This window comes from Malaclemys terrapin, chromosome 9 (assembly GCF_027887155.1).
Source record: "Malaclemys terrapin pileata isolate rMalTer1 chromosome 9, rMalTer1.hap1, whole genome shotgun sequence".
NCBI lineage: Eukaryota > Metazoa > Chordata > Testudines > Emydidae > Malaclemys > Malaclemys terrapin.
Genome location: NC_071513.1, coordinates 6,161,080 through 6,187,130, shown reverse-complemented (window position 1 = coordinate 6,187,130; position 26,051 = coordinate 6,161,080). Strand labels below are relative to the sequence as shown.

The following is a 26,051-nucleotide window of genomic DNA, read 5'->3' as shown; positions in this document are numbered from 1 at the left end:
CTTACTCATGGCCTGACATCCACAGTGACATTCTGTGGATCTCTGGTCGCCTTCAGAGGGTTCTGGCACATGCAGAAAAGCTGAGTTCCTCTGCGCTGCTCCTCAGCGTTAACTCCTGCCAGCTTGGCTCCCACAGACCATTACACCCTGTGTGGTTCCTCGGCATTAAGCCCCCTGGACAGTGCAACCTTGCTGATTTTTTGAGAGGAAGGATGGCTCAGTGATTAGGGTGCTAGTTTGGGACTGGAGAGGTAGGGGGTTCAGTTCTCTGCTCTGCTACAGCCTTCCTGTGTGGCCATGGGCAAGTCACTTATTCTCTCTTTGCCTCAGTTCCCCATCTGCAAAATGGGATGATCGGATGTCATGAGGATAAATACATTAACGATGATGAGGTGCTCAGATGTTATAGTAATGGGTGCCAGGTAAGTACCGTAGACCGATTCTGCTGCACAGCTGAAATTCTAGACAGCTGTGAAGGAAGGCCCTGGATTTGCACTCTAATTCTTGGTGTCCCGTTGAAGTGCGCTCACCGGAAAAAGCAGAAGAGACTTCCCATATCTAACGTAGATATCACATCCCTGTATAATACCACGCGCATTTGTTAAAGGTCACTTTTAGCATCATTTTGCTAACCTATGATAACAGTAACAACGTATTTGATATCACTCTATATTCTATTTAGTGCTTATAACCTATGACAACCAATGCAGTACCTCTGTGTACAACATAGCACAAGATTAAGATGCACTATGCCAAGCAAGCAGTATCAAATAAACACTGTGGATGTTTGGATAGATGATATTGGGGGAGAAATCTCAGACGCAAAAGCCCAAGCCAGCTTCCACTAAAGTCAATGAGTGTTTCCATTGACTGTAATGGGAGGTGAATCAGGCCTAAATTTAGTCTGGCTAGGTCCGCTTCCACATATACTAAAACCAGCTGTTTCAAACAGATTTAGACTTAGAGAAACATAAGAGTACCAACTGACCATGAGTAAATTTAAGCTGGAAATGAGAAGGTTTCTAACCATCCTAGGAGAGTGGTTCTGGAGCAGCCTTCCAGAAGGAGTTATCAGGACAAGAAACTTAATGGTCTTTAAGATGGAGCTTGATAGCTTTATTACCCTACGGGGTGGTGTGAGACCACAGGGGACTGGACACGATGACCCCTTCCATTCCAGGAGGACCCATCTGCTCTGATGTTCCTAACTATGGCAACCTTCCAAAATTACGCTTGCTGCCTGTGGCTGCTAATGTGTTTTGGTCAGGACGTAAAATGTCCTTTTTTTTTTTTCATTATTGTTATCCTGGTGAAGGGCAGGCAAATAGCTTTGGTGCCTGGGCTAGTAAATGTTCTTGACTACATGGCAGATCAGTGTGTAATATAATATGTGGTCTTCCATGAGCAATAGCTTATGACAGGGACTGGAGACAGGACACTCTAAAATAATTGTAATGGTAGTTTAAAAAGACATCCCAAAGAACATTGGTCTGAAAACCAGATTGTTAAGCTCTATGTATGGTAAGTTGTCAGTGTTTCCTAGTGTTTTTCTGTTGAGAAAACACAAATGCCAAGGTAGTACATTGGCAAAGTACAAAGTGTCAGAGTCATGTGTTGGTTAAGGGCAACTGCAGACGTTCTGTTGCTTACAGCAGGAGTTATTTATAAGTCAGCTTTGGAAAAAAAAGCATCTTTGAAAATGGGAACTTGATGTAGAATCTAGTAAATTAAAGGTGGTAGTTACTCAGAGATATGATGACTAGACTTAGCACTTCCCTTTCACCCCCCAGAAAAATATGGAATAAAAGAGAGTGCTACAGGTGCAACAGGTTGTTTTCATCATATATGTTCCTACTATTTCATGTACCAAATGTTGTTGTTTTTTTAAATGTTACTTAATATGTTGCTTAGCAGTTGAGCCACTGGTAGTATAATGTAGCAGTGCAAATCCAATGCACAGTAGAAATGAAAGCTCTATTCGTCATCTTGATAAATCTTATTTGCAACAGTTCTGTAAAGGATGTGACAGACTAGCTGAAGGAGAGATCTGGGGACATAGGGTAACACATGAAATTTAATTCTGAATGATTCGATGTCACAGTGCAAACGAAGCATGAGCTCGCATGAAGTAGTAATTGCAAATGGGCTGTCCACTGGTTTGTATATTCTTCACATCCTCCTTGTTGATTGGAAATAATGTTGCCATAGTACCAGAAACATTAATTTTCTCACTCTCTCTTCCCGTGTTTTATTGATCTCCCCTCCACACACACACACACACACACACACACACACACACCCCCAGTAAAAATGACTCTTCCTCCTCGTTGGTTGAATAAGTCAGTTTTATACATGCCATGCACATCCACAGCTTTTGTGACAGCTCAGACCTCGTTGCTACTTAGGGCTCCTTTAGAGTGGCAAAAACGAGACTCAATTCACTGGTGGCAAAAATGTCAAAGCTCTGTTTACACTCTGCTCCCATTGTTGCTACCACCAGTGGGACTGTCCTGGTGGGCCTCGATATTGAATGACAGGTCCCATTGTTGCCAGTGTGTATGTAGCCTTAGAGAGGTGTCATTTTTCTATACGCAGATGTTCAGGTCTTATTCTTTCCTAGTAGACGTGCGGTAATTAACCAGTGCATTTCCCTTAGCCCACATCCAGTGCACGGGACCTTGCTTTAGACGTGAGGTTAGAAGCAGTCTCGATCATAGAATATCATAGAATATCAGGGTTGGAAGGGACCTTAGGAGGTCATCTAGTCCAACCCCCTGCTCAAAGCAGGACCAATTCCCAACTAAATCATCGCAGCCAGGGCTTTGTCAAGCCTGACCTTAAAAACCTCTAAGGAAGGAGATTCCACCACCTCCCTCGGTAACCCATTCCAGTGCTTCACCACCCTCCTAGTGAAAAAGTTTTTCCTAATATCTAACCTAAACCTCCCCCACTGCAACTTGAGACCATTGCTCCTTGTTCTGTCCTCTGCTACCACTAAGAACAGTCTAGATCCATCCTCTTTGGAACCCCCTTTCAGGTAGTTGAAAGCAGCTATCAAATCCCCCCTCATTCTTCTCTTCTGCAGACTAAACAACCCCAGTTCCCTCAGCCTCTCCTCATAAGTCATGTGCTCCAGTCCCCTAATCATTTTTGTTGCCCTCCGCTGGACTCTTTCCAATTTTTCCACATCCTTCTTGTAGTGTGGGGCCCAAAACTGGACACAGTACTCCAGATGAGGCCTCACCAATGTCGAATAGAGGGGAATGATCAAGTCCCTCGATCTGCTGGCAGTGCCCCTACTTATACAAAATGCTGTTAGCCTTCTTGGCAACAAGGGCACACTGTTGACTCTCATCCAGCTTCTCGTTCACTGTAACCCCTAGGTCCTTTTCTGCAGAACTGCTGCCTAGCCATTCAGTCCCTAGTGTGTAACAGTGCATGGGATTCTTCCGTCCTAAGTGCAGGACTCTGCACTTGTCCTTGTTGAACCTCATCAGGTTTCTTTTGGCCCAATCCTCTAATTTGTCTAGGTCTCTCTGTATCCTATCTCTACCCTCCAGCGTATATACCACTCCTCCCAGTTTAGTGTCATCTGCAAACTTGCTGAGAGTGCAGTCCACACCATCCTCCAGATCATTAATGAAGATATTGAACAAAACCGGCCCCAGGACCAACCCTTGGAGCACTCCGATGCATTGGTACTGTCTGTCATTTTAGAGAGCACAATAGAAATGAAGTCTTCATGAAAAGAAACACAACCTCTCTCCACCCACTGCAGTCTTATACATTCCCTCCAAGGAGGGGACGTGTCGGAATTCTGGGTGCAGTGACGGAACAGTGCTACGCTAGTTTTGAGTGTGGATGGATATTTTAGACTCCAGCAAGAGTTTTTGTCCAGCTACTGCTGGTGGGGAAAATTATTTCTCCTAGTTTGCAATATTAATTTGCTCCTTCGGGCAGAGATTTTGTCTTCACATCTAGCTGTACAGCACTTAGCTCACTGGGGCTCTGATTCTCGACTGTGGACTTTGGGGGCCACTGCAATACAAATATTGCATAAATAATAACAACCATTCCATCCTCGCCTGGCTTGTAACGGGCGGTTTGTAATCAAATTACTTCTTTTAACTCCGCATACAACAACCGACTTGGGGAACCCTCCATTTGCAAAGTGAACATCACGTCTCTTTTCATACCGGCTAGCGTTTAGTGGAACAAGCTGATAATAGCGGAAATCAGGAGCCCTCAACTTTGGAAATCCATTCCCCTCCACTACCCTTGGTCCAAACAGCTCTCATCTGTTGAGGTTCCACAATGTACAATCAGTGGCTGTAGCCAAGTGCATTTTTTCCCCATCTGCCCTTGCTAAGTGTGACCTCTTCTCTCTGCTATGGACCTCACCACAATCATCCATGCCTTTGTCATCTCAAGATTAGATTGCTGTAAAGGGCTCTACATGGAGTTACACCTTGGGATTGTTCAGAAGCTGAACCTAGCGTAGAAAGCTGCAGCCTGCTTACTAAGTAGCGCTGCACAGTGGACCAGTGCCCTGTGATCTTGTGCTGGCTTCTGGGTGGAATTCAAGGTGTGGATTTTAACCTCTAAAGCCCTGGATGGTTTAGGGCCTTCTTCCCAGAGAGCTGGGCTCCCTCCCTGGGATACACAACCACAACTGAGATCAGTGGAGATGCACGCTTTGGATTTGTTAACCTCTGAGCACACTGCAAAGGCTGGCTTCATTAATCTCTGTTAAGGTTCTTGGGAGAGAGTGGGGTGGAGGTGGAGATATTTGTGGGCACTCCTTTGTCTACGCGGTAATTTATAATTAGTCAGGGCTTGCTGAGAGCAGTTGTAAGCAATGTCACTGTTCCAACAACAGGCCTCTGCTTGAAGTTTGGTACCCGGAACTTCGGTTCAGCCTGTTATAGAGATAGGGGCCATTTAGAATCAGGTTTGGAGGTAGGGGCCGTTTAGATGGGGAATCAGGTTTGAAGCTGTCGAAATCCAGGGGCCAGTTCTGGGGGCCAGGGGGCAGTGCTGCATTAATTTGTGAATGCTGTATGTGACTGTAGCCTTAGAGAGGAGTGGCACAAGGGTAGCACATCTGATTCCAGATCAGAAGGTTGTGTGTTCAAATCACATTGGGGTCATGCAGGTGACTGTTGTGCCTCTGTCCTGGTGTGCCTTGCTTGGGTAGAGGGTCCCCCCTGAAAGGGGCATTGCCCTTATCTTTAAAATGGGGAGATAGCTCAGTGGTTTGAGCATTGGCCTACTAAACCCAGGGTTGTGAGTTCAATCCTTGAGGGGGCCATTTAGGGATCTGGAGCAAAAATCTGTCTGGGGATTGTTCCTGCTTTGAGCAGGGGGTTGGACTAGATGACCTCCTGAGGTCCCTTCCAACCCTGATATTCTATGATTCTATGACTGGCTGGTGGGATGGTTATTGCATGACTACAGGGGTTAACTCACTGTATGCATGGGCTGCTTTAATTAATAGCAAAGCTGTTAGGAAGCAAGCAGGAATGTAACACAATGGCTCCAGGTAAAGCATCTCTTGGTAAACCGGTTAGGAGGTTTGACAATACTCAACTATTAGATGGGAGGATGCTAACTCTAGGCTCCAGCCAAAGTTACACACACAGCTGTTTTGGGAAGGCCAACAATGCACAGCTTCCCAACAGCTGGGAACTGTTACAATTCTCTCTCGAGAGAGAGGGGAAAGGCAGGTGTCAGGAGCTATTCCCAAGGAGCAGGCTGACATAGACACAGGTTCTGTGAGGGGGCTCTGCAGCAGTTGCGCCTTCCTAAGCTTCCAGGGGTTGGTAAGCCTGAGGCCAGACAGATGTGTACAGACTGTTTTATTGTTGTAAATTGTAGCCAATTAGTTCATTTTATCATCCATTTATCATTGTGTTATGTGGCATTACAGTCCATTCATATGCTATTTTATATGTAATCCATGTATGCTAAATAGATTTAAGTGACTAGGCCATAGGCTTAAGAATGCTTGACAGGAGTGGGTGACCTAGGAAAAAGCTATGTCAGTAAGGTCACAAGATTACTGCAAAAGATGTGCCAATAGGTAATGTTACAAAAAACTAGATTGCCATGAACTGCATGGTATTGTCACGAGACCCCTGGTTGTAACATCATGGAACGGCCTGTCCTGAGCACAGGGCACATGTTGAGCATAGAAGCTAATGAGAATAGGAGGAACTAGGAGACAACCTATGAAAAATGGGGCACCCCAATATTCATGGGGGGTGGAAGTACAGATACAGAAAAGAGGGTTGAAACCCTCACGCATACGCATAAGGTGTTAGGCGTGGTCAGAATAACAATATCAAAGAAGTTCCCTGGTTGGATAAAAGCGGGAAGACCCCCATGGGACAACCCCACAGGATGACCACATGGGAAACCCCAGCAGGAACCATCCCTCTATAGATGATCATCTATAGAGAGGTGTATGGGACCCTATAATATCTTTGAGGATGTGTGCGTGACTGCAGTCTTAGTCATTGCATAGGTTTTTGTAGGATTTCTATGTGCCTGGGTAATTGTAACTTTACTTATTGCTTTAATAAAACTTGTAGTACAGATAAGACTTTGTACTTATGATTGTGTCTGTGGTCCCTACCCTTGGACTTTGTGTTTTCCTAGAGTTTCCGAATTTGAGAAAAGCACCAGAGATAATTTTCACTCTGTTGAGCTTGAAACTGTAGCAACAGGAGATGAACCCAGCGTAGTTTTAATACAAAAAAAATATATTAAATTCAATTTAAATTAAAAAAGGCTACACAATCATTTTTTCTTAGGCTTTCCTGTTCCTGCTGTTAAGATTAAACAATTCTTTGTTTGAAGAAGGCCACCTAGTCACTGTATTGATTGCTGGTCACAGCTCCCAAAGGGCAGACGTGCAGGGACCAATCCCATTCAGACTGGAGAAGCACAGCTGGTACACAGGGGATTGTAGCCTAAGACATGGTATAACAGTAGGAGAATCACAAGATTCTAGGACAGTAAAGGCTTGAGGCCTACAACCTAAGGGGGTGCCCTCAAGAAGAAGTTGAGGGCTCAGAAGTACAGCTATCTCTGTAACCATGAAGGGAACCATCTCTAGTTTTGAATGTAGATATTATCCATAGGGAATAGGATCTTTTATGGGAACTTTTAAAGAGTGGAGAATAAAATGGTGTTGAATATGTTTGCCAGGATCAATGGAAAAGAACATTTATCCTTGTAGGAGGCGCATCTTGTTGTTATAGAAAAACATTTTTAACTAGAGGAGCATTTCTTACAGCTGTTCTTTAAATGTCTTCATGGCAACGAAACTAAGAAAAGATAGAACCAATATTAGCCGATTCAATGTACCACTTGCTGTATTGGACCATATTGTGATCTGACTTACACCAGAAAATCCCGACTTGTGTTTTGATAATAAAAGTAAACAATGTGGCCACATGAGCAATCATGTTAGGAAATTGTTACCAATATTTTTATTTGGTCTGAAATGATCCAATTTTGCAAGGTTTATTTAAAAAAAAAAAGAGGTTATAAAATGTCAAAATCTGAGTAGATAAAGAATCGTCAGATGCGGAGCAAAGCAAAAAAGCTGTTCTCTTGTAACCACTGAGTCTAATGCTGTGGATTTCATTTATGTCCTACGGTAAAGCTGAGAAAATGCTGATGACTAAAGAGTGAATCTTTTTAATTGCATTTAGTTGTTTAAGCATTACAGATTAAGCATTACTTCCCTCGCTGAATTATCTTGTTTTCCTACTCTTTTTACCCGCAACGTGCAATTAACATTATTAGTGACAGAACCAGTATAGATGTTCATCTTAGGTTTTGCTTTGTGTAAAATTGATGCTGGTGTCATTTAGATGTTTTATCTAGTGGTTAGTCGGTGGTTTGCAGAATAATGTTCCCTGTGGGAAGGTTAAATGTACCATGTTTCCTGTAGATTTAATTGCAGTTATAGACAAAAACAAGCTATAAATGCTTTGCTGATCGATTGAAGAGCACAGCAAAACGGGGTGGACTGGGAAAAGAATCATTTTCTGACCTATCCTAAATGACATCTAATATTAAATTATTGTAATAATTGTATTAGCATTAAAATATTATAATAACAGCAGAGACAGGAATGCTGATATTCTGTATGCTCAGTGATGAGCAGTATAGGAAATTGGAATTATGCAGTATTTCAAAAATGGACACACTTAACTAATTAACATTAACAAGCACACTATCTATGTATCTTACTGGCAGCAAGGAGACCTTAGTTAATGGTGCTCCCAATATCCTAGGCCATGGACTTTGAAGGTAGATGCACTGCAGTGAGTGGTGTTCTGCTGAGAGTCTGAGGCGAGAGATTCATGCAACTTTAACGTCCTCTTCTGGCCAACTGAGGTATTATTCAGCTATGAACAAATTGTCCTTCCTGCAGTTTATTTTAGAACATTTTTTCTATTGCTAATCTAGATACGTCCTGTTTTTCTTTTAAAGCATACTGGTTCTATAGCAGCAATCAAGAGATGCAGCTAGCAATTAGTTCTTAGTAGTAAACTAAACATTAGCTAGTTATTCATTAGGCTGAGATCTCAGCAGCTACATTTCTGAACATTAAAATATGGGCCAAGCAACTAAGGATTGACTCAGTAGCTGACTCTTTGATCATATTAGTGTTGGCTAAAAGGAGCCAGACAACCAGCTGTCTCTGTAAGTTGACTTTTACTCCCCCCCCCCCCCTTGATTCTATGAATTAGAGTTGGAGAGGTGAAAATGCTGACAAAGCTGCTTTTATGGGGCTGGGTTTTGGCCAGATAGCATCCTGGGTGAGAGAGAATTAAGTGCAGCTGGTCAGGAATTTTTCCAAGAAACTTTTGTTGTTGTTGGAAAATGCCAGTTTGTCACAACCGAAACTGCTAAATGTGTCTGTTTCAATAAAAGTTTTGCCCGGAAGGGTTTCTCAGGTCCAGGATGGAATTTCTGGGAAGGAAAGGAAGAGGCAACGAGAAGGCTCTCACCTGGGATGATGGAGACCTAGGTTAAAGTTTCTTTAGATTTGGAACAGGGACTTGAAGCTGAATTTCCCAGATGCCCCAGGAGTGCCCAGTTGGCTATTCTGGGTGTGTAGTGTCCGTGTGTCACAAACAATTTCCAAAGGTCTCATTTTCATTGCGATGCAGAACAAACAACAAATGCTAAAACTGCAACATTTTTCACGAAATGGAAAAAATTTTGGTTTTCAACCAGTCTTAAAATTAAGCATTTCCTCGCCCACCCCTACTCTCCCTGTACCAGTCCCCTTCCCTCCCCCCAAAAAGAAATGGGGACAAATATAACTTCAATGACACCAAACCATGTTTGGTGCTTTAAGTAGCTGCTTTAATAGCCTGCTGGTTCTTACAGCTGGGTTGCCAAAGAAGGAGTGACTATTACTGTGCAGTCAAGTGTCCAGCGATGCAAGTGCCGCTACAATAGCTGCACATGCACTATTATAAGTACCACACACAGCTCCAACATGTGACCGGTCTCGTAACACCATTTGGTTTACTCTGTTTTTCCAGCCCATCGTGTGTGTCTGTTTCCTTTCTAGGCCTGCGCAGACCTAAAAATAATGGAATGTACATACCCCGGTCAATCTAGATAACCCGTCACAGGCACTGCGAGAACTTGCACGCACATGCACATACCAAAGGCATAGGATTGCACCACCCTGCCTCCTCCACGTAGGCAAAGCCGGCGTAAACAGAAGGGCAATGTGCCCTCAAGGTTAACAAGCCCAGGCTCTGACAGACCATAGAAAGAAGCACATTCTAGACTCAAGGGCTTTCCATCATGAACGCCCTGCACCCAGCTCTGTGAATCTAGGGAATGTCACCTCAGCTGGCCTCAACTGTTGACTAAGGGCACGACAGGGGACCGGATTCTCCATTCCCCATCAGAAGGGTTTATTTTACACCCACTTTGCACTGGTATAAATGAGTCCACGATGTGTTGGGCAATGGAGAATCAGACCCACCAGGGCTGGATCCAAACCATAAAGAACTTTTTTAGGTCCAAACCAACACCGTGAATTTCCCTTGGAATGGAGGTGGGAACTAGTCAGTGGAAGAGGGAGCTAGTGTGCTCTGTATGTGACACGCCCCTAAGCAGGTGAGCAGCTGTAATCATCACTAGTTTCTGAATGATCTTCAGGGTTAGGCAGGGCATGCTGAAGCCCAAGTGAGGGGGTGAATAGGTGGCTCTCAGCCCCCTGATCTTGGGCTTGGACACTTCCCCTGTGCTGGCAGTGGTTTAAGAGTCGCTACAGCAGCTCTGTGCTGTTTGGAGATTCCTCTTGGAGGGGGTGGGGGACTTCAGATGGCTGATTAAGCCAGTTTCCGAGGCTGCTTTGTGATGACAAAGCAGCTGGCGCCAAGTAGGACGAAGTTGCTGGAACATACTGGAGCATCGGGTCCATTCTGGCAGGGATGTAGAGCCGAAAGGACAGGAAGCTTCAGTTGCAGTAGGCCCCACTAAATGCCGGTGTTGGAGCAGACAGACTGTTTTAAAAAAAATCTTATTAGAAGGATCATTGACAGAAAGGGTTGCAAATATTTGAGGGAAAGATCATATCTACAGGTTGCAGAAGAATGCCCTTGTTAATAAAACAGACCTAAGACCAGAGCTGTGCAGTATTAATTAACCTACCACTGCTAATTCTGACTTTCTGTGTTGTTAATGTGAGGGCTCTTTCTTGCCTTTTTCCAGACATGTGAATGTCCTGTCTCAAAGCTTCCTTTTAGAAGTTTGCTGATTTTTATCATCTTGTGCAGGGGAAAGTTTAACCGCTGTAAGTCACGAGAGCACATTTTCAGGTTAATAGACTTCAAAAATGTCTCTACTTTTCTTTTAGGTTTTCAAGTGCGCTTGCAGTGAATGCAGTATCCATCAGAGATAGTGTGGGGATTGAAAATGTCACCCAAGTAAAGGATCAACACCTAGAAATCTAGTGACATCAACGTTTTTCTCATACAGCTGGTTGTGTTGGCAGTTGAGTAAAATGCACCTGGTGCTGATTCTCTGTCCCATTAAATAATACCCTGTCACATTTCTTGCAAAGCTGCCAAAGGATACGAACGAATGTTGAGATCTCTCAAGATACATTAAGATCATAAACATTAAGGGCCAGATTCCGCCTGGGTCATTTGTGATTGCCAAGCAGAGGTTGGGGGAGGAACAAAGCAAGGAAGCTCTCAGATTGACAGCTGTCCCACATAAAGATGGGGCAGAATTGCAATCCCTGAACTCAAGGAAACACGGGAACTGCTTCCTCCTTACTCCCCTAGAGCCACATGGCACTGGGAAGAGGGTAAGACCATGTGTCTGTCCCCATCATACATCAGCCATGATGACGTTTAGCCAGTTCCCCCTGCACCCACAGCTCCTGTTTGCGTTGTGTAGCTCTTAAGTAGTTCACTATAATTCCTTCTGCAGCTAATTCAGAAGAGAGATTGAATTTACCTCCTGTATGGTTATTTTCAGACAACGCCGATTAACTGAACAGAAAGGATCTTAAAGAATTTAGGGAAGAATAAATTTTCCTTGCTAAGGTGCGTGTAGATATATCCTCTGGAAAGGACACTGTGGTCTAAAACTTTAAAATGTCACCTGAATTCAAATCTTTTCACAAATGAATGGCGTAGCTATCAATTCAGCTCTCTGTGAAGCCTCCAAAACACTGATAGCAAAGAAACAAAGCCTATAAAAGTTAATTGCTGTGGAACAAGGACAACCAAAATGAGGATTGGCTTTAAATGCATTCAGCGATGTAAAAATGAGACTCACCTCTCGGTACGTAGCTGCATCATGATTTTCCACTCGAATTATAAAATGCTATAAACCTATTTTCATCCAGAAACTCTCTTTCAGGCCCTATAACGTTTTCCCTCCCTCCCCCGCCCCGTCCGCTAAAATGATGTGAAAGCCCAGGTTGGACCGTGGTTTAAAGTATCCAAATAACAACAGAACCTAACAGTATAGTATAGCAACATTTGCAGTTTGACTGCAAATCAATATCAATATGTTATGGATGCTATTAATTTGCTATTACACTTTCTAGAAAATGGTATAAATGCGTCTGCACAGAGAATCCCTAGACAGAGCCTATCTGCTGGAATTGTGCTCCTTTGTCTGGTTTTCCAGCTGTCTCTGTCTGACAACAGTGAGTCTTTAAACTTTCATAGATTTTTAAGGCTACGATCATCCTATCCAGCTTCCGGCATAACATCTCTCCCCGTAGTTATTATTACTGTCTCATAATGAAACTCTTTCTAAATCAGGGCTGGCATACTGTTTGCTTGGACTTAAAATTGGCAAGTCAGGTGCTCCACAATTAGGGCCAGATCCTATGCTGCTTTACATCTGCTCAGGATCTGGTCCTTCATGTATACAGTAGATATATTCTGCTATCTGTGCAGATGCTCCATGGACTCTCATTGGCCAAGTGACTAGTGATTTTGGGTGCCCAATTTGAAACACCCTAAAGGGGCCTGGTTTTGCAGAAAGGGCTGAACGCTTGTGCTCTGAAAATTGGGCCCCGTTAAGATGCCTCAGGTGGGGCACCCAAAATCACCAATTGCTTTTGAAAATCTTGGCCACAGGCCCCAGTTGTTAAAGGGGCATGCCCAAAGTTGCACACTTCAGTCTGTTACTTGCACAGCTAATTAAGTGGCCTGACTTTCAAGAGTTCCCAGCACTCAGCAGCTCCCCTGTTGCCTTGCTCCACAGGCTTAGTGCTATGACAGGAATAGCCCACGACTCTACCCTCAGCCCGGACAGATATTCCATGTGAAGCAAACATCAGAGAAAAGTCGCTCCCCTTTTTGCTTCTCCTTGGCTTGACTCTTGCTTTTCTGCGCCGCTTTCTGTTGTCTTGCTTCAGCCCTGGAGTGGCGAGAGCGGCAGGGTGCTCATGAACTTGGGGGAACGTCTTCACCACAATAGAAAGAAACCTGGTGCGTCTTTGCTAGGGAGCTGATCCCAAGCCCTTTGATTTGGTTTAAGAAACCAGAGCTGCTCTCCAAGAGGTGGGAAGCAGCGATATCTGCAGAGCCATTTGTGCGCATAGGTGATATTTTTGTGACTATCTGTTAATCAGCCCCAACTTCTGTCCCTTGTATGGTGCGGAGCAGCGCACGCTACATTTGCCTCCTAAGCGTATTTGATCCTTAAACGAAAAGGGACAGTGCTTAGAATGTAAATGATAAATAGGACCGTGTGGAATATTTCCATGGAACCTCAGACCTACTCTTCTCAGTCCAAGCATCGGGTTCAAGATCTGTGAATCTCAACCTCTGATCAGAAAAACACAGCAATCCGAACATGGGCTGAAGTCGTCTGCATTGAGAGGAAGCTGGCAAACCTCTGTCCTGAGTGAGTTTGCCTCACTCCCCTATCGATCCTCCTGGTACACCCATGTATGTATCTAAAGCAGGGGTGGGCAAACTTCTTGGCCTGAGGGCCACATCGGGTTTCCAAAATGGAGGGCCAGTTAGGGGAGGCTGTGTCCCCCCAAACAGCCAGGCGTGGCCCGGTCCCCGCCTTCTATCTGACCCCCCCCGCTTCTCACCCCCTGTCGCCCCCCCCCCCCCCCGCTGGGACTCCTGCCCCATTCACCACCCCCTGCTCCCTGTCCCCTGACTACTCCCGGGCCCCCACCCCTGCCTGCCCCCTGCCACCCCATCTACCTCCCCCTCATTCCTGACTGCCCCCCCAGACCCCCTGCCCCATCCAACCCCCCTGCTCCCTGTCCCCTGACGCTCCTGCGCCGGGACTCCTGCCCCATCCAACCCCCCTGTTCCCGGCTCTCTGACCGCCCCGACCCAACCCACACCCCTGCCCCCTGACCATCCCCCCCAAACTCCCCTGTCCTCTATCCAACCCCCCCTGCTCCCTGCCCCCTTACCGCGCTGCACAGAACATCGGTGGCTGGCAGTGCTACAGCCGTGCCGCCCAGAGCACCGGGTCAGGCCGTGGCTCTGCAACTGCGCTGCCCGGCCGCCCAGGGCATTGCGCCAGCGGCGGGGCATGCTGAGGCTTCAGGGGTGGGGAGACAGCAGGGGAGGGGCTGGGGGTAGCCTCCCGGGCCAGGAGCTCAGAGGCGCTGGGCAGGAGGGTCCCGCGGGCCAGATGTGGCCCGTGGGCTGTAGCTTGCCCACCTCTGATCTAAAGTAAAAGGAGTGAGGTGTCTCGTGCCTTAATGGGTGACAGGGTAGAGGGTGGATGGGGTGGCACCTGTCACTGTCACCAAAGGATTTATGAACATAAATAGCAGAGTCATCTGTCTGTCTACCTCTCTTAGGGTTTCTCTCTCTCTATTCCTCACCATAATAGCTAAGCACTGGGAAGTGGGTGAGATCTATCTAATCTATGGGTTTTCTATAGAACCCATCAATGTAGTATCTATGCGCTTGGATCCTTTTGGATCTCTAAATTCATTGAACTTGAATATCGGACTGAATCTGAAGATGTTTTGTCTTCTAACCCCGGAGAACCCAGAGCAGAGCTGTCAATAGCCCGAATGTTAATGCCTGACATTATGAACGTGGTTGGGTTTTACAGTGCTGTCTGTCCCAGGCCTACCACAGAGCTTGGAATATGCTCCAAGGTTTGTTTCTCCCTTGTTGCCCCTTGCAGGATACCTGGCTGACTGCTTGTGTCCTTTGCCTGGTTCAGCAGTGCTAGAGTGACCAGATGTCCCCTTTTATAGGACAGTCCTGATTTATGGGTCTTTTTCTTATATAGGCTCCTATTGCCCCCCCACCTCCATTCTGATTTTTCACACTTGCTGTCTGGTCACCCTAAGCAGTGCTTTCTCTAAAGTCCTCTCTCTCAGCATCTTTGTGCAATGAATTGGATAGGGACAGTGCGCCCCCTAGTGCTGAGTATTGGAATAATAGCTGTAAATGTTGCACTTAAACGGCTATTGACTTCATTAAAAATGATCATTAAATTAAATTACTTTGTTGTACAGCTGTTGACTTTAGAAGGGAAGGGAGGGGAGAGTGGGAGCATTTAATGACACAGAGTGGCACAGTGTGTTTTTATGCGTTGGAAGCAGGGAAAAACAGCATGAAGGAGAGTGCTAATCAGTGGTCTCCCAAATTTGATCATTGAAAGCAACCTCAGTTGTTCAGGGCTGGGAGCCCTTAGGTTCTGTTTAGGAGGAGTTCTGCAGCAAAGTGGATGCAGTCTGAAAATCCAGCAATCACGGGGCCCAAGGCGGGATTATTTACCCGCTCTGTGGAAGTGCCCCCGCAGGCTGTCCGTGCCCCTTCAGAAGACGTTGCTTTTCTGCAATAATGTTTCACGTGGTTCATCGGATCATCTCCAAGCACTTTACAAACATGAATGAACAGAACCTCACCCTGGTCCTGTGAGGTCAGGACGTATTAGCGCAGCTTGGCGAATGGGGAGGAAATGTTCACAATATTTGTTTCCCCGTTTTTGCGTGTAAATGTTTGGATGGGCGTTTTCCAGCTACAGTTAGTGCGTGTTATTCCCGATATCCTTCAGATGGGGAAAGAGGTTAAATTACTTGTTCAGGATCATACGGTGCGTGTGGCTCAGTGGGGAGTAGACCCCTAGAGCCAGATTTACTTCTGCACAGCTCGGCTGCCCGTGACTCAAGAAAGGTTCGCTCACTGAGAGGGTAGCCAATGTTGCAGCCAACTGATCTCCCAGGGTTTTCACTGGGGCAGATTGCTCTCTGTTGCAGTCATCACCCTTTGTCAGCTGCTGAGAAAGGGCACAGGTCCTGATGGCCATGGCTGGGCCATCTACTGGGATTGAATTGGGGGATCTGGCTCTAAAAACATGAGCTGCTATGGCAGGAACAGACTCATCAACCTCTTACATGGCTCAGACTGCAGAGGGGGACAGCACACGTGTGGCTAATGCGTTACACGTGTGCAGTGAGGCGCACTTCACAAGCCTCAGCTGCACTCAATAAAATTATATGGGCTATTTTCCCCTATATCTATATGTATATATCCCTTAAATATAGAAAGAAGTTTAAAACTGTCTCAATCTGTATGTGTGTGTCTGTGTGTGTGTGTGTGATTTTTGATGTGAAAAAATGTGTAATGGAATGCTGACTCGGGACAATGTGTTCTGGCAAGAGGGGATGGCAGACACGCTAGTCCAGGTGGCTTTGTCCTGTTTCTGATCTGTGTTACGTTGTTAGGACCGTTGCCCGTCGGCGAAGGATGTATGTTAATGAGCTGTGCTGTGCGATCAAGCGACGAGGTCCAGCACAACAGTGTAAGCCCCGGAAAGTCACTGATGCTGGGCCAACCCATACGGGGGGGCAAAATGCAAACAAGGAGCGTGCTCCGTAGCAGTGGGTAGTCGAGCTGCTCATGTAGAGAAGGAATGTGTAAATCTTCTCCTTACCTCCTGCGTACTGCACGTTCCAATTCCACAGGCTGGGTGCCCTTGTCAGTACCCCAGGGCAGTGCAGCCTGTAGGAACTTACAGGACTCCCGGGCTCAAATTCCCTTTCTGCCTCTCGCAGATGGCTCCAAGCTCCAATAAAAAGGGACTATTAAGGGCTCCTTCCCATTGTGCGTGTTTCATTAATGGGTGGGGAGGAAGGGGTCCAGAGCCAGCTCACTGAGGTATGGAGGGAAGGGCTCGCTCTTCTCTTTGCCCCAGTTGCTGTTGGTTTTTTTGTTTGTTTGTTTTTGCAAGGGGAAGATCATCTTTGGGCCACACGGGGCCTGATGCAACCGCCTGGCGTCATTCACTATCCTCTCGCCATTAGGAGCTGTACTAAAAGGGAACGACGCACATGTAAATCTGTAACTACAGATGGAATGGACTGAAATTGTCTAGGAAGTTTGTGGATTCTGTCGGTTTTTTTTTTCATTTGTGCTACAAAGCAAATAGGTAATGCACTAACCTCTGAAACATTATGGTAATGCAAATAGATTAATAATAATAATCCCTAATCGACCCACGCTGAGGAGCTGCGTGCTGAGAGCAACGCGAATGGCATTGTGGCAGTCTTAGCCGTGTCCACAGAAAGACTTGGCATGGACCCATTTATCTGGTATACATTCAGACTTCCGCTTCTGGCAAGTCACTGTTATTAACAGCCCATTTCCTGCTGAGATCAGTTTTCCAGGAGTGACATAAATCTGGATACTAGCGCGCTTCTGGGACAGCGTGTTTAATAATGAAAATTAAGCCCTGGCACCTAAGGCTCATTTGATCAGTTTGACATTCACTTTGCTTCTTTAGTGGCCTTCACTGCAGCCCCTTGCCCCAGGGCGTGAAGAGTGGCCAATGTTCTGGGTAGGGTTGCCACCCATCCGGGTTTTACCTGAACAGTCCGGTTTTTGGCTTCTGTGTCCGGTGCCATTTAGGGTTGCCGGGTGCCTGGTTTTCAACTGGAAAGTCCAGGCAAAAAGGGGACCTGACAATCCTAAATGGCACCCACACCAAAAGTCCGGTTACCGCGAGGTGGGGAGGAGGCACTGGGTCATTAACCCACACCAGCCCTACTCTGCCGGGGCCGCCTCCTACCTGCAGGCAGGATCCTTAGGATGATCTAGCAAGCAATGGGGGGAGAGGAGAAAGGAATGTGTGACAGGGGTGGGGCCTTAAGGGAAGAGGTGGAGCAGGAGGTGGGGCCTCAAGGGAAGAGGTGGAGCAGGAGGTGGGGCCTCAAGGGAAGAGGTGGAGCAGGGTGTTGGAGGGGAGGGGCATGGCCTCAAGGGAAGAGGAAGAGCAGGGGCAAGGCCTTGGGGGAAAGAGGTGGAGAAGGGGTGAGGCCTTAGGGGTCTGGTTACCAGCAATTAGAAAGGTGGCAACCCTAACTCTAAGGCTCCCATCAAGCTCTTTGGATCAGTACTAGCATCTTGGATCAATGAATATGACTCTGTGTGATCAGGGCAAGACTCTTTCAGCGAGGATGCCGGGCTGGAATCTCCTCTCATTTAAACCTGGGTGAATATGGAATAACTTCATTGGTGCAGCGTTCCTCTGGATTTAACTGGATGCAAACAAAATCTGAATCTGCCCACCAACTGCTTTGCCACAGAAGCTTTGCCTCCGTTGACCTGGAGATAGGAAATTGAGGCTGACCTTGTCAAAGCAGTGCAAAGCATTTATCGGTGTATCTTCCAATAAGCCACTTGTGCCCACCCTTCCACATCCTGCGCTGGGCAGATCTGAGCCCCTCCTGAGCGCTCGGCCCAACACTCTCTTACCTTGAACATTCAAATAATATGGATTTGTGCTGCCATAAAATACAAACACACTAGAAGGGTAAAAGTTGAGAGCTTAGAAACATCCCTGAATGTGTGTCAAATTAAATGATTTTAAGCTCATTATTTTCCTCAGGTAAATACTGAAATCAGTCTTTTATTAGTGCTCATTTATTTAATTAATAGAAACGAAATGACTGATGACCTCTGAGGTTTGTCCTGGTTTGGGCTGTAAATTCTCACAGGCTGCTGAGAGAATAGCTTTCCTTACGACGTTACGAATGTAGCAAAAGGGGAGTCGGAGCTGGATTGGACTTGACGAGGTGACACTCATTTCAAAACCATCTGTTCACTCCTAAGTGCAGTGTTCATTGGGCGTGGGCTTCCTGCCCTGACCACTTCTTCCAGGGCTTGCTCGGGTCGCACTTGACTCTGAGCTGAAACCACAGCCTTTGGGTTTTCCTCAGGGGGTCCTGGGAGAGCTACCCATTTCACTCGGTTGTTCTCCATTTCTTCAACCTCGCCTCTTGTTAGGAAGATGGGAAAGATGGTGTTGGCCAATATTCATTGTCCCACAGAAATGCTAGCAACCACCAACTATGTTCCTGCATTTGCCTTACTCCCTTTTCAAGATGGGATGCATGGCCCCATCCTCTTCTTTATTCTCACTAATGCGGAAGTAATGTAAAGGTGGGGGCCTGGACTCATGAGAAGAAAGAAGAGGATAGGGTCATGCATCCCATCTTGAAAAGGGAGTAAGGCAAATGCAGGAAGATGGAGAAGTATATCACATTAGCTTTTAGAGCTGCGCGTGGGGGAAAGGGAACAATTCTCCCGTCTTGAATTGGGATGAACGGTCAAAATCTCAAAAATATCCACAAACCAAAACAATCATTTTTTCCCCCATGTTGGATCCATTGAAACATCGAAATGTTGTGTTTCAATTTAAACCTTTTTCCTTTTTTTATAAGTCTTTTTTTCAATCTATTTAGTAAAGGCCCCCACCTTTACATTACTTCCGCATTAGTGCAAAGGTTGCTGGGGTGTATGCAAGCCAGCCAAGATTTTGAGGGGGCCAACAGGAGAAATGGAGGAATGCATTCCCATGGAGACCAAGGCTGGCCATGCTTGAGGCATAGCAGGTGTATGGAAAAGGTGCTGAAAAGCTGTGCAGGGAAGAAAGCCCTAAGAAGCTGATTCCTTGTGGCCCTCTGACTGGAACTACCTAGCACTGGCTGAGTCAGGAGGAGCCGTGGGCTGTGCAGGACTTCATGTTACTGCACAGGAATCCTAGGGCTATGCCAAAATCGGGTGGAAGTTATCAGGTCGCTTCCACCCCAAAATTTCCATTGTGGCAGACAGAGCTGAGCAAATAATGCATCCAATCAATTGAGCTTGTTTTCCCATGCTCCAAATAGCGGAGGCCGTTTAACAATTTCCTCTCACTGATGCATTTTTGCAAAACTATCCACCAAATTATCTGTGTTTTGTGATCAGTCCACAGAGTTAAAGAGGACTTGTGATTGGTCAGATAAGTCATGTGAGGTGTGTTTTGTGTTCTCTGACTGGGCAAGAATATCCATTGCTAAGACTTGTGTACGCCGATGTAAAACAGACTTTCAGCTTTGCTTTCCCTCATATGATAGGGTCAGGAGAACTCCATCACAAAGTGTGCCTGGAATGGGAACACGAGCATGCATGAGGTAATTTTGAGTGAATATTTGGGGTGGGGGGCAGGGGCCTGCTTGTTCCTGAGCTCACATACTATAGAACAGGGGTTCTCAACCTTTTTCTTTGAGGCCCGCCCAACATGCTATAAAAACTCCACGGTCCACCTGTGCCACAACAACTGTTGTGCATATAAAAGCCAGGCCCTGCGTTCAGGGGTAACAAGCAGGGCAATTGCTCACGGCCCCACACCACAGGGGGCCCCATGAAACTAAGTTGCTCAGACTTCGGCTTCAGCCCCAGGGGGCAGGGCCCCGGGCTTCAATCCCATGCAGTGGGGCTTCGGCTTTCTGCCTTGGGCCCTGTTAAGTCTAATGCTAGCCCTGCTTGGCGGACCCCCTGAAACCTGATCATGGGCCCCCAGGGGGCCCCGAACCCCTGGTTGAGAACCACTGCTATAGAACAGAATTATGAGAGCACAACAGGTTACCATTGAGCAAGCAGAATGGGCACACCGAATCACAGGGGTGATCGGACGTAGCCATGTGTTTAAAGCAGAAAATAACGACTGGACATGTTGTAATACCTAGGACAGAGTACAGTCCGTGCAAAGAGTTGCTGAGCATTCACTGTTCAGAGAGACTCAGTAATTGTTAGATAATGCTGCCACCTCCAGGTGTCCTACTGCAATGTGGACCTGCTGCCGCAGGAGAGCAATAGTTATAGTTGGTTTTAGTGGTGCATAGCCATGTGGCTTCTTTCCCAGTCGGCAAAGACCCTGCTCATTTGAATGGTGTAAGAAAGAGATTTAGGGAGATGAGTGAAGTGCTAATGAGATGAAGGAGTCCAGAGTTCAGACGGGGGGAGAAAGCACCAACTGATCATACTTAAATGCTCTTAAAGAAGGCTCCAGGAGGAATCTTATCATTGCCTGCTAGATCTGCCAGGAAGCCTGATCTTTCCCCTCTTATTATTCATTCTATAGTATTATTTAATGTTTTATTACAGTATTGCCCAGTAGCCCCAGTTTGGATCAGTGCCCTACAGTGCTAAGCCGTGAAATATTGCAACATTTTCTAGTCTGGAGGAAGCCCAGCCCAGTGATTAAAGCACAGGGCTGCAAGTTTGGAAATATGGACTTTGTTCCAGCTTCTGCAACAGACTCAAATGACCCTGGGCTAGTCACTTAACATCCCTTTACCTCCCTTTCCTCATCTGTACAATGGGGAAATTACTGAAGGCACGTTGGGCTAAATTGCCTTACAGGAGCAAACCCCAGCTGTAGAGATCTATCCCACAATACGTCCCCCTTTTTTCCTGGCACGAAGGAGATGGAAAGTTGCTGTAACCGGCAAGACTCCATTTATGCCACTCTGTCTTGGCTTTCCCCACTGGCATAAGGTACATTAGCAATGAGATATCTGTACTGGAGTATCTGGGTCTTCTCTACTTGCAAGAGGCAAGTTAGCACGATCTGGCTCATTGATTTCACTTTGTTTTCAAAGTGTAGGGCCCATCCCTGCAGATCCTGACTTCCCGGTATGGTGGTTACTCGAACTTGCACAGAAAGGGAACACGAAACGGGCGTGAGAGCTCCTCATTTGCAGTGTCATGTTAGGGCTGCATTCTACCTTTGATTTTTCTTCAAAATAGGCCTGAATTCCTTGCAGGTATCTGAACCTTTGTGTTTGCCTAACTTTCAAAATGTTGTCTTCAGCTGTACACCATTCCACCACCAGGGGGCATGCGGAACCAAGAAAAGGAAATGTTAATCTATTGAATTCAGTCATGAACAGAATAAACCGTTTTGAAGCAGAGACATGGCGTTTACATATTCTTGGAACGGAAACAAGATTTGCAGCCTCACATTATTAAACTACTTCACTCTTATGGTCTTATTCCTTCCTTTTGCCTGCATGACAGCTGGGGCCAAGCGGAGATACTGGCATGGAATAACAGATATATTCCCAGGTCTGTCATGCTAAATAAGATCAAGACAAAGTTTGAGTCTTTATAATTTGGGGTACAATTCCATGTACTTCAAGACCCTCCTCCCCCAAAATATAAATATAATAAACCTTAGAATTATCTCTAAATATCAGGAAACACCAAAGCCCTAAATATCATATTGTTTAAGGGCCCTTCTTCAGGTTGACTGATAGTGCAGTGTATTATAGTCTATTTATTCCCTGTTATACAGAAATACAGGAAGGCCGTATACATCCTTGATGTAATCCATCCTATCTCGCTGGCAGCCTTCTGTTGCATTAGCAGTTTAACCCTGTATCCTATTACCAAGAGAATGCGGATGCAGCAGTTCTACTTTTGCAAGTGAAGTACAAGAAGCAACTCTTTGTGATGATAAACGGCATGGAAATCTCTATTTGGGATGTTGAGGCCAATCATACGCCCAGAGAAGCCAATGAGAATTTTGGCATTGATTTCACTGGAGCAGGATTAGGCCCAATTCTTGTTTCCTGGATAGGGAAATGTATTTGTCTCATTGAGGGTCTCAGTTCCAGAAGATTTTTCCCCCCAGGACTCAGATTTACTAGTAACCTGTCCGAGCCTATTCTGCAAAGCAATTGCAGAGTCAGCGGTAAAGTACTTTCTCATAGCAAAACAATGATGCACGTGGTTTCATTTGAGCACACGCAAATTTTATGCTGTGGTTGGCCCTGTATTCGACAATGTCCCATGATTTAAATATTGACTAAAGGAAGTTTGCATAAAGGGAAATCTCCACAAACACACGCTAGATGTGCCTATGGTTTGGTAGAAGTAGAATGGATAAGGCTGATCAAGAGGTTTTTGGTTTTTTTTTTTTAGGAATTGTTTTTTCGTTTAAAAATGCTGTTTCTTTGAAACCAAAACTGTTCTCAGAATAGGGTGAGGTTTGATGAATTTCCCGACTCCAAACAATTCAAATGATAAATCACAGTAGTAATGTTGAGAAAAGAGTTTTAAAATTGTCAAAATATTTCACTTTGACATTTTCAAAGCAAAATATTCCAGTTCAAACTGACTTATCATTTAGAAACGTAAACTAAATAGAGTTGAAAAAAAGATTTATAAAAAAAGGAAAAAGGTTTAAATTGAAACACAACATTTCGATGTTTCAATGGATCCAACATGGGGGAAAAAAATGATTGTTTTGGTTTGTGGATATTTTTGAGATTTTGACCGTTCATCCCAATTCAAGACGGGAGAATTGTTCCCTTTCCCCCACCCACAGCTCTAAAAGCTAATGTGATATACTTCTCCATCTTCCTGAGCTGGGGAAACCTCTCTGCATAGGGGCGGATCCAGACCTGTAACCTCTTGAACCTTGCCAGGGGATGGGTTTTTCAGATTAGATCTTAATTCCATACTGGTTCCTCCTGCAATAATGGACTCAACTAAGATCTCCAATCCAAACCCCTCCTGCAAGCATTGAGTGGGATGAGCTGTTTGAAATCTGGATGTGAACTTGGCAGCGTGGGCCCTTTTTCTCTAATGAAAACTGCACTCTGCCCTAAGTTAAAACTCCACGAGGCCTGCTTCTCTGTATAAGCATGACTGCTCCATTTGGGAAGTTCTAACAAGTCCCGTGTCCCACTTTGGATGTGTGTTCTGTGTAAGTGGGCCACAGCCTGCCCAAAAAACAAGTCAAACTAAGCATCAAGCCTGAGGAATTGAGCCAAGGCGTTCAGTCCAAGGAAAGGCCAAGAAGTAGCTCTTTGCCGGCCCAGCCTTTCCAGACTCAGCTGGCTTAGGCTTGGAAAACCAGTCTCCGGTTCCAAACTCAGCTCCCTGTGTGTTGGTGGCGCCCAATACCTTTATGCTGCTAGGTCTGGCTGCAATGCCCAGGGAAAGCCTATGGGAGTTAGGCGCACATCTCTGAAGATCCTGCAGTTTGGCAGCAGCCAATGAGTATTTCACTGCGTATTGCCACTTGATTTTTATTGATTCCTTAAGAAAGAAAATGGCCATTTCCTTTAAATACATTGTGGCCTTTTCGTTGCCCGGCCTACAGACACACTTCAGTGCTGCTGCTTTAAACTGATTCTCTGGGTGACCCAATGAAATGTCACAACTTTTCCAGGTGCTTTTAGCAGCACCGCAGATATTGGGCCATATCATAACTGGTGACCTCAGTAGAGTTGTGCCAGTTTATACCCGCTGCGGATCTGGTCTGTGGTCTGCTAGACGTACTTAATATGCTCAGCAGAAGCAAAGAGGTCAAAACAAAGAGTAAACAATGGAAAGATGATTTATTTTCGGTTATTAATAAAACAGCAAACCATGTTGCTGTGCAATTACCACATTAGGTTGCATTAAAGAAGGGTTGAGCAAAGGTTATGTTTGTAATACATCATGCAAAATTATCTGTGATAGACGCATTTAAAATGGTTTGTGGCCCTTTTAAACCATTTTGGGAGGTGGCTGCAAGGGATAGGGACTAAGTTTTTTAAATTTTAATGAGGACTGGTTAAATTTCAAGGGTTTGCTGTTACAAATGCATGTGGGCTTTGCAAGAAGGGAGAAGTATTGATTGGTGCATGCGGGAAAGAATTGGTTTACAAAGTATAACTCTAACAGTCATTGTAGAGGGGTAACTGATGCCCTTCTAGAGGACTGGTTGGGTGGCGGTAATTAGTATCCTGAGATAAAACCTTTCATCCATAGGTCTCTGATTTGAAATCAGTGCATGTCAAAAGTTTGATTATGAATTTTCATGTAGATCATTATTTGTTAATGCAATTTCTAAGAGAGAATATTCAATATCAACATTCAATAGTTTTCCTGTTTAAAATGTTTGTCATCCAGTCAGGGAGGTGAACCAATACCAAGAGAACCTGTCACAAATCATGTAAAACGAGCAGTGACTAGTCAAAAGGTGTTTGCAAACCACTCATTGGCTGAATTTTTTGAATATAGTTTTTTTTTCAGCGAAGAAGGATGTTGATAAATTGGAGAGGGTTCAGAGAAGAGCCACAAGAATACTGAAAAGCTTAGAAAACATGCCTGATAGTGGTAGGAATTATTTTGGGGCAGTCCTATGGCTTGTGTTATACAGGAGGTCAGATGAGATGATCATAATGGTCCCCTCTGGCCTTGGAATTGATGAATCGATGAAACACTTGTGAATTTCAAATACACCAGTAGAAATCTGAATCAATAAACCGTGAATACAAAAATCAGTAATTTACTGGGCGAACTCAAGGAATAATTTGATCAGCTCTAACCTCCAGACACAAATTCAATAAAGGTAAAACAATTTAAAAGCACTTAAACTGCCTAAGTCCCATTTTCAGCAGTGGGTTAGCGTATGCCTCCATTGCGAATCACTGCTTGTGTAGACGCAACCACGCTAGCTATGTGCTAACCAGCTCACCAAAAATAGAAGCATAGGCCTGCCTGACCTCCCCCCCCCCCCCGACCCCCCCTCCGGGTACATACTCAGTTGTGCAGCTGGCACTGATGCCTATGCCACGGTATGCCCACTTCTATTTTTAGCAAGCTAGCTAGAGTTCAGCTACCAGAGCCAGTTTATACGAGCTGCCGGTCCCACTCCTGGCTGCAGGGGAGATGTACCCTTAGGCACCTAGTAGCTTAAGTCTCATTAAAAGTCCATTTTCACTTTTGAAAATGTGATTTAGGTTCCTTAAGTTACTTAGGTGCTATTGAAAATGTTACCCTTAAGAAAGTACTTAAGTCTCATTGACTTCAGTGGGATGTAAGCATGTGCTTAACTTGTTTGCTGAACAGGGGTGAACTTAAGTATGTGCTTAAGTACTTTGGTGAACGAGGGCTTTAATGAGTATTCAAATTCAAACCCCAGTTCATGGGGTTGCATCGTAACTGTGGTCAGAAGTTGGCTGATAGTATTTATGGTACCATCTCTTCCGAACCAACGCCGACATTTGTGTTCCACTTTTCACCACTACATTCTGAAGATCCCATTTGTGGACCCAATTAGAATTGGTCACTATGTTTTTCACTCAGTTTTAAATGTAAATAAAAAATGATGGTGGATTTTTAAAACTGAGGCTAGAAATGTCAGTAATTATCACAGGATAGTTAGCAAATGTTATTCTTGTAAATGCTTTCTACACTTGTAGCATTTACTGTTCATCAATA

The 26,051-nt window shown here is 45.3% G+C and overlaps 1 protein-coding gene across 4 annotated transcripts in view; it reads left to right on the top strand.

Moving 5' to 3' along the window:
* FGF13 (fibroblast growth factor 13) overlaps positions 1 to 26,051 on the top strand; it is a 336,658-nt gene that overhangs the window by 205,365 nt on the left and 105,242 nt on the right. The window lies entirely within an intron of this gene.